Genomic DNA, 8,389 nt, shown 5'->3' on the forward strand with positions numbered 1-8,389 from the left:
GGAGTGTGTGTATGTGTATGTGTGTGTGTGTGTGTGGGGGGGGGGGGGGGGGCTGCAGTGGCAATCACATTTGTTTCAAACTGCAGGATTGTAATATGAATCACTCACATCCTCAGTTTTATGGTTTATGTGTAATCGCACTTTGTTGAGAGCGTTTCTTTTTTTTAGTTTAACAGCCTCCGCTGTGTTATGTGTGTTGTAGTTTGTTGTAATTGTTTAAAAAAACAATAAATATGAGAATGTGTTGATGTTGTAAGACATCGGTGAGGGAAAGCACATGCTCGTATCTCTTCACGAGCCAACACAATTATCTGACAGCATCGTAGAGCCCCCTTGGTTAGGAATATGATATTAGGTTTCCGTTGAGAACAGCCTGTCTTGCCAGTTTTCCTCAGGGGACTATTTTTTTCATATCTGACTGTCTGTCTATGCCAAGTACTCCACACGGGAACAGTGGGGGCATTCAGATCAGAAGATGAGCACTCCAATTTGGTTGCATTGCATTTTTTTGTGGTTCTGAGATGTCTTTGAGTCTTCCTAGTTACCTCTGGCGGGACACATCTCGGGTCTCTTCCTCTCTAACCCTCCTCTCTCTGCCATATTAGAGGAGTTGTGTGACCACATCATAAAGAGCAGTGAGCGTAACGTAGAGCTTATTATCCCTCATTGCCTTTGCTAGCAACAGGAAATGAACTAAGCAGGCCTGGGGGCTCTTCCAGGGCATCAATTCTCCAAGGGCTTTGCACTACGGTGATTATGCGAATTTTATACCAACTAACCAAAACACAATTACCCAATTCCCCAAACTACATATTACACTTGTATAATAGGTTGCAGTTGGGTTTGATATGCTAGGGGAAGTTGAAAGAGTGTCTGTTCTAGAGGTTTCCGAGATATCCAGGCATGTTCATTATTAATTGTGACATTATCAGAAACCCCAAACTGAAAACTTTCAGATAAGAAAAAAAATGGTCAATTTTTACAATGCAACTGGAAGTATAAACATTTCTTCAGGCCGTTTCGTCAGTCTGATGATGTTGTTGGTGCACGTTAATGCCGGCTCCAGCCCTCATCGTTCCCTCTTGTTCTTCTGTGCACCAACAGCCCCTCAATTTATAGCCTCTTTATCTGTCTCTGAAATGCCTCTATCCATTTACTTTCTCGTCTTTACCTCTCAGTGTCCCTTTTAACTATTTTTCTACCCCGGCTCCCTCCTCCTTCTTCTGTTTGACCAAGTCTGTATTCGTTGTCAGACAAGGCGGTCTCTGTCTGAGGATTGCGCTTGTGTGAATACGTGCATCTGTGTGCACGTCTGTGTGTGTTTGCAACTGTTGATATCTACTTGTGTGTATGTGTGTTTAAGCACGCCCGGGCTGAGCCTCGGGGGCAGTCCTCCTTTGTCCTCCCAACCATCTCTCAGAGATGGATGTGTCTCCAGGGAATTGGCCCCAGAAGAAAAGCACCTCCAGCACATATTAAATTCTGCTGAGCAAATACAATATGCCAACATGTTTTTTTTCTCTTCTCCCTTGCTTTTTGAAAGGAGCTAATTTAACGTGCATGAGTGTGTGTGTGTGTGTGTGTGTGTGTGTGTGTGTGTGTGTGTGTGTGTGTGTGTGTGTGTGTGTGTGTGTGTCCAAGTGGGAGAATGGAGGAGCTCAGAAAAACAGATTAAAAAATAACAATTCACATTTCATAACATTTTAATTATTCCACCTTGTCTCACACACGTTTAGGCTAAGCTCACAGTGAGAATTCTAAAGGTAGCGAGCAGACTTGTCTTCAGAAAACGCTTCAGTTCCTTTTGTTGACATTCGAATATCAGGCTATTCCTTTTAAGCCTTTGTGTCACAGACCTTGGCGTTCTGTTCACCGCCCGTCCTGTTTGAGGACTCATAAAAATGTGTGTCAGGCCTCATTTGCCCATCCTCACAGGAGAATAACAGAGCAGAGGAAAAGACTCTGCAGGCTCCCTCCCTCCTTTTCCTCTTCTTTTTTCCCCTTTAATACATCCACTTGCCTCGCTCTGATTTTTCCTCTCTGCACTCCTCCCCCAGGCTTTAGGCTCTGGCACCTGTGGACCCCCACCCCACCCCCTCCTTCAACTCAACTTTTTCACTCCCCCTCTCCTCTTTGGCAGGAGCCTCTATGCACTGACACAATCGCGCTGAACAACAGATATGTTTATGAAGTTGTGATTCAGCTCTCTCAGCACTAATCTTAGCGATTACTCCTACAATCCTCCATTGCCTCGCCCGGCCCCTCATCCTCGCTTGCTACTGCCCTGCTTCAACTCCTTATTTGTTGTCAAACACACCGGCTGTGCTATTCATTCTGACGTGATTTTACTAGTAAAAGGAGATTTTAATAGCCTTGCACCTGCTCTCTAGTAAATTGCACTATAAAACAGCTGGGGATGTAAAATTTTATTTCCACATCCTTATATCCAAAGCTTGCCAAGTCATCCTCCCCCCATGCATCTTTAAGCTTTAATTCTTTGTCACTTCTCTCCCTGATTGAGCTGCAGGCTTGCAAACTCTCTCTCCACCATCTCTCCTTCTTGGCATCCACCCACTGCATGGCACGGACCCAAACACATGGCTTTAATAGTCTTTTTTCCCCCCTTTAAATCCACTTGTTTTGTATTACTGTTTAAGCGCACATTTGTACACTCACACGCAGCAACTTCATATCAAGACATTTCTAGCAGAGCATCACTTTAAAACTGTCTTGTCACCAAGATGGGTTGGATTCCCACCCTGCATGCATTTGCTCCGTACAGCATGTGGCACTGATTGCATGATTCTGATCCTGCTGTCAGCCGAGCAGTCCCTCAAGGTTAGGCGGTAATGCATCACTCATGGCCTCAGGCTCATCTACTGTTTCCACTGCACATCCTCCCCCTGGTGAGAGGAATTGTTTATGGTTATCATTAGCATAAAAAAAACTGCCAAGGAGCAGACTGTTTGACTTTCTATACCTACAAAAAGTAACGCACTGTAATTTGTATATAACACGCGTATCCATGAGCCAGGAGGAGCCAGGAGGAGCCAGGAGGAGCCATTGGAGCGAGACATCAGGACATTTGCAACCGTTTTTTTATTTATTACCTCCGCCAAGGATGTTATGTGATCAGGGCCAAGCTGTTAGCAGGATTACGTAAAAATTATGGGCCTGATTTCCACCATATTTGGTTGAGTGGTGAAGCATGGGCCAAGGAAGAACCCATTAAAGTTCAGGAACAGATCTGTCTCCTTTAGCACTATTTTTTTCTTTAGTCTCCAAGCGCCTGTCTGTCAGCAAGATTGCTAATGTCATATTGCCTTGGCAGAGATTTGTACTCATTGAGTGTCCTCTAGTTTTGTATTTTAAACCATTATCCTTCTGCCTAAACTGAACCAGATCTTAATGATAACTTTTGAATCAACTTTGCATTTTCCACTGAAAACAAAAGGAATGTCCCTGTAGGGAAGTTGCACAAGTGCAGTAATTGCTTGTATTTCGTGATATTTGCAAGATTATGCACGACAGGTCGTGCATGATTTGATGTTTTGGGAGAATATGTTAATTAATATTGACAAACCACATTTGTTTCTCATTTTTATCGGATGTTGCATGCAGAAAGGCAGGGCTGGAATATTGATCCAGAGAAGCAAGTTCAAAATAGCCAATTATTGAATTTTTTGCATATTGATTTACAAGCTAAAAAACTCATGAATATGCACTTTAATCCTATCAAAAAGATACAAAAATTCAGATCCTAACACTCTTGATTTGTTGGCCGTTGTGTTGCATCAGGCTGCCTAATGTGTTAGCGAGCTGACGCTAATGAGGGTTTTGGGTGGTGTGTTTGTGTGATCTTCAGACCTCACACTTTGACCATCAGAAGCAGCAAATCCCAATCATGTACCCACAGAGCAATTTGAGAGAAACATGAACGAATGAGGATTGAAGTAGCTACTTCTCCATCAAAAGGAGGGATGAGATGGCTACTTTTGAGTCATGCTGGTTCCTTTAATCTACCTCTCTAATTAGGCACCACAAGAGCAAACGTAGAGAGAAGGGGGAAAAAAAAAAGGTTCCTTTGTTTCCCGAAATGACTCAAACGTGGAAATCCATCTTCATCTGGCTGCAATAACCACACACTGATTGTGTCTGACATGAACAACAGTTACACACTGTGTTTGCTCCTCTGGCTGAAGAAAGTTTTCACACAAAGACTCAACAGGCGCTGCCAAATGCTGTCAGCTGGCCAGCTTCCAATGAGGGACTGAGAGCCAGAGAGAGAGAGAGAGAGAGAGAGAGAGACACACACACACACACACACACACACACCAAATAACATCCACTGCTCTCCTATAATGTTTCACCTGGACACTGGGCAGTGTCCAACAAAAGCCTCCAACTGGGACAAGGGATTAAGGTTTTTAAAATAACCCCCTATGGCAAAAGCCTCCTAATGGGACAATGATTACCGACTGGTACAATGAGCCCTCGACTGTCTGTATGTCCTGGTGAGCACGTACGAATATGTGTAAAAAATTGGGTGTGTTTGTCTGCATACACTCGGTGTGAAGTGCCCCTAATTAAAATCTCTCATACATTGCATGTCAGCTCTGCTAGAATAACCAAACGATAAAAAAAACTCAGACAAAACAGGAAGACGTGTGTAAACAGAAGAGAGAAATCAGTGGAAAAGTGTTATATTGTAATGCTGTAATCAAATAACTTGAGTTTTTGAGCATCACAGAGACGCAATGCAAAATATACAAGTGCACACCATCAGATATTGCAGCCAGCGCCTCTTTGTCATCTTGTTACATCCATTTTGAAATATTTACTCGAAACCACTTAATTTCTTGTGTTTGAAAAAAATATGAGTTGGACATTTGTGTAATTGTTGGAGAGTTTTTGTATGATTAACCCATGGAGGTGCAGCTTTAGGCTGCACTCCCATCTGCTGGTGGCTGTCAAATTTGCCTGATCTTTAGAGAAATGCCCGAGGTAGGTTGTTCATCAGTGTTCCACAAAACTGCAACAACTTGATTTCTTGTTTGAAATGCTAATATGACAATTAATCTAAGTGCTAGCAAACTTCTGCATTCAACTGTACCAGATTTGTTGTATGTTGTGAAGTAATACACTCAAAAATCTAGCTAGTTATGTGTCGTATGAATGTGCTAGCGATTTTTTTATTCGGAAACTGCATAGCAAAATTTGTTGTATGTATGCAATGATAAAGATTATTTAGTTACATAACTCTATGGAATAAATTGTTAGCCTCAAGGAGTAGGGTTGGGCATTGAAGCCAGTTTTTCATGGTAGCTAAAGTGTGGAATCATAAGTTGAGCAGCCGTCACACACAAGACCAAAAAAATACTTTTCCCCATAAGCTTACATTATGAAAGAACCATCTGTAATTTTGAGAGTCACAACACCCGCAAAATGAATTTGATCTGTTTGGTCGGATAAAAGTCTAGACGAGCAGCAAAATCAAATCCCTTTATCCATATTCAATTTCGGAAATTGGATATTGACTGTCTCAGATGGCGGAAGTTTAGCACGTTCTTGCCTTATGGGATGCAGGATCTGGAAGATGATACATGTAGTGTTGTCTGGGCTAATTGTGTCATGCTAACTGTATGATTGACAGGCTACAACCCAAATAACCTGTTTTATGTCAATGCAACTTGTAATTACTGTAATTTATACTGAATTGGTTATTTCTGGTTGCCAAAGTCATCAAGAACAAAGGATAACAAAGTAACATACTTTATAACTAGCACATAAAAGAACATTTCACCAGTGCCCTCAAATTCCACACCATTGGCATGAGAGGGAAATGCATTTGCAAGGAGGCTAAAACCCTGAAGCACTAGCTTGCGTTAGCCCTAAGCAGAAATTGAAAGCACACCTGTTGGGCTGGGGCTGCACAGTGGTGCAGTGGTTAGCACTGTGGCCTCACATCAAGAAGGTTCTGGGTTCTAGTCCCGGCTCGGGCACGGGATCTTTCCGTGTGGAGTTTGCATGTTCTCCCCGTGTCTGCGTGGGTTCTCTCCGGGTACTCCGGCTTCCTCCCACAGTCCAAAAACATGCAATTGGGGACTAGGCTGATAGAATACTCTAAATTGACCGTAGGTATGAATGTGAGTGTGAATGGTTGTTCGTCTCTCTATGTTGGCCCTGCGATGGACTGGCGACCTGTCCAGGGTGTACCCCACCTCTCGGCCGTTGACGCTGGGATAGGCTCCAGCCCCCCCTTAATGTGTAGGAATAAGCGGAAGATGACGATGGATGGATGGACCTGTTGGGCTACCACTGTCAACTTGCTTTTTCAACCCTCATTGAACATCTTATTCAGTAGTGAAACAGCGTTCCTCCCTTGCCTCCTCTCAAAGTCAGAGCAATGATGCAGCACTTTTTCTTCATAATTGTATAAATTGTACAACTAATGTACCCAAGATAATGCACAGTAATGTTATGCTCGCTGTTAAGCTCTGTGGTGCAGCTGTTAGCTTCTCTCCTCTGTGTACAAACATTGCACAACATGTGACTGGGTGAACATTCTCCATTCGGCCTGGTGAAAATCTTCCCTACTGTCACTATACCCGGCTAATGTGTGTGTGGAGCAGAGGCCTCACTGCTGGTGCCAGCTGTGAACAGTAGTCCCTCATTAGCACTATTTTCATGTGACCAAGCTGCACCGCAAGACACACACACACACACACACACACACACACACACACACACACACACACACACACACATTTCAAACAGTTGCATACAAATCACACGTGCCTACAAACACACACACACACACACACACACACACAAACACACACACACACACACACACCACATGACCAGATGAAGAGGAACCATTGTTCAGCATCACAGGACCTCTTAACACAGACACACACAATTCTCCTTCTGCATTGCTGCTTGTGTAACCACCAAGGCCCTTGTTTTAATATTCTGTGGGTTACATGCTTCCACTAATTATAAACACACAACCTCCTTGTGTTCATGTCAATAACTGTCTCCTCTGTCTACATCAGAAATCCTTGTTATGTCACATTAACGTATACTGAGATCTGCAGACAAATCCCCTCATCCAGACCCCCAACCCACTGCGGTGGGACCTGCTGGAGCTGTCAGACTGTGGCAGGCAGGGACAGTCGAGGGCCATTAGCCCGCTGAGCTAAAGGCTGGGGTCAAACCCGTGACCCCCCCCCCCCCCAAGTCTGTAGGTTGAAGGGGGTTTGGGGATCAGAGTTCAAAGGTTCCAGGGGGTGGAGACATTTGACCAGTTCTAACCTCTGTGGAGAACAGTCACAAGACAAACATGTTCAGCGATGATTTATGAGCTGATGGACTTTTGACTTTTTTTCTTCACATGAAGTGATGTTCCTTGTCCTTGGACTGTTTTCTTATCTGACTGGATTTATGACTCCAACCTTACTTGTAAACTTTCTTTGAGTGCAAAACTATACTTCATTGCTGAAACAATAATATCAGCATTAGACCAATGAACAAGACCAAGACCCGAACAAAGTGCATTAACCCTGTACCGTATTATGGTACTCTCGTTTAGACATTGACTCAACTACACAACTACATGTTGTCAACACTATTGCTATAAGCAAAAATGGTTAAAATACTGAAGAGTTTTTCATTTTTTCTCATTTAGCATCTCAGAACAATTTATCCTGCCAACCGACTGAATGGGTCCCGGCACCTAGACTGGCAGCCATGAGATTAAAGTAGTAAAATAAAGATCTGTTGAATCATGCTTCACATAAACCAGCTAAAACAGTGAATGGCAGCAAGCTCACTGATTCATTAGCATAACATCAATAAAATGAATAAATCAGCCACATGGAACTATTGGTTTGGGTAAAGAACTCTGACTGAAGTACACTGGTCCTGCGAAGTTAGTGTTGGTTTCTGAGAGGATGGAGGTGTAAAGGGTTACAGAGGAAGAGAGAGAGAGAGACAGAGAGAGAGAGAGAGAGAGAGAGAGAGACTATTTGACATCAACAATGGCGAGCCAACACAAATGTGATCACGGTAACGCACCTGACCTGAAGAAACACCTCAAACACAAACTATATCTAAAAACTGAGGAGTCGCTGCATTTGACTGCAAGGAAGCCAAGTGCCCCACAGCAGGTGCTGTTAACCTGAGCAACACGTCTGCAAGTGGAAAATTGAAATTAAAGTTGTTGGGGGTTTTTTTCCAAGAAAATAATCCATCCATCGTCATCTTCCGCTTATTCCTACACATTAAGGGTCGCGGGGGGCTGCAGCCTATCCCAGCGTCCACGGGCGAGAGGCGGGGTTCACCCTGGACAGGTCGCCAGTCCATCGCAGGGCCAACATAGAGAGAC

Source organism: Aulostomus chinensis, chromosome 17 (assembly GCF_037954235.1).
Source record: "Aulostomus chinensis isolate RoL2024-O1b breed Wild chromosome 17, RoL_Achi_v1.0, whole genome shotgun sequence".
Taxonomy (NCBI): domain Eukaryota; kingdom Metazoa; phylum Chordata; class Actinopteri; order Syngnathiformes; family Aulostomidae; genus Aulostomus; species Aulostomus chinensis.